Below are 1,104 nucleotides of genomic sequence, written 5' to 3'. Positions count from 1 at the left end.
ACGCCCTGCTAGAATTGTCTCTTCCCCCTCTCCTGGTTCTTCCTTCTCGTGTTCAAATCGTAATAATAACAGCTGTCATTTACCGAATACCTGCTTCAGACCAGATGGTTTCCCCACATTCTCTCAGCTTATTTTTACAAAGACCCTGCCAGGAAGCTGAGACCAGGAGGGGTAGAACGATTTGCTTGCCTTCTTGTAGCAGGTACGCGGTCAAGTTCAGGTTCAAATCTGCCTTCAGAGCCCGTCCTTGAGTTGCCCACTGAGTGTTTCAAGACACGATGAGCGAGAGGTTAAGTGCACGTACGGGAGACTCGTCACCCACGGCCGCCCCATGTTCGTGCGTTATTACATCGTAGATTCACGTCCGACCCCGTGAGAGTGAGAGAGACCCTTACGTGAGGACGCCCCCTCCCTTCTGACCTCACATCCCATGGCTGTGAGAATCGGAAGGACTGGAGAGGTCTCATCTGCTGTTCGGAAAATTTTCGTTGGAACTATTTTCGGGGTGTACCTGTCACATGGGAAGGATTGTTCTGTCCCGAGTAGGTGACACGCAGCCCCTTTTCGTTGTGGGGTGCCGGGAAGGTGTAGGGTGGCCTTCTTCTCTGGGGAAGCCATTCTGTCCGACTCAGGCCCTGCCATCAGCGGGCTCTTCTCAGTGGCTGTGAGCCGAGGGCTCTGCGGTCCCCTGTGGATTTCTGGGTCCTTTGTGTTGGAAGACAGGCATTGCACTGGGGTTGACACCAGCTGCCTTGTTCAGAGCTCCTGGACCCACTGTCTCTGAGTATGGGGAGCTTCATCCATTTATTCCTGTGTTTGTGTATTCACTTCCTGTCTATCCCCACGTGGGATTTTTATAATAGAAACTATCTCTAAAATTAAACCAAAACTGAAAACTATTGTAATAGTAGGCAAATAATAGGGATGTCACATTGGAAAATTTAATGAATTTTCAGTGATTTTCAATATATTTTGGGCACATGTCGAACCGGGCACTGTTCTTTATGTGGATTAGCTCATTCTGCCTCGCGAGACCTGCATAGGGTGGAAAGACAGTGGTTGCGCTGTTTATGCCCACGGGAGCTGCGCTTCGTGGAGGTGGCG

Source organism: Pteropus alecto, unplaced genomic scaffold (genome assembly GCF_000325575.1).
Source record: "Pteropus alecto unplaced genomic scaffold, ASM32557v1 scaffold53, whole genome shotgun sequence".
Classification (NCBI taxonomy): Eukaryota; Metazoa; Chordata; class Mammalia; order Chiroptera; family Pteropodidae; genus Pteropus; species Pteropus alecto.
The sequence above is the reverse complement of the archived record's forward strand: the minus strand, read 5'-3'. Positions refer to the sequence as shown.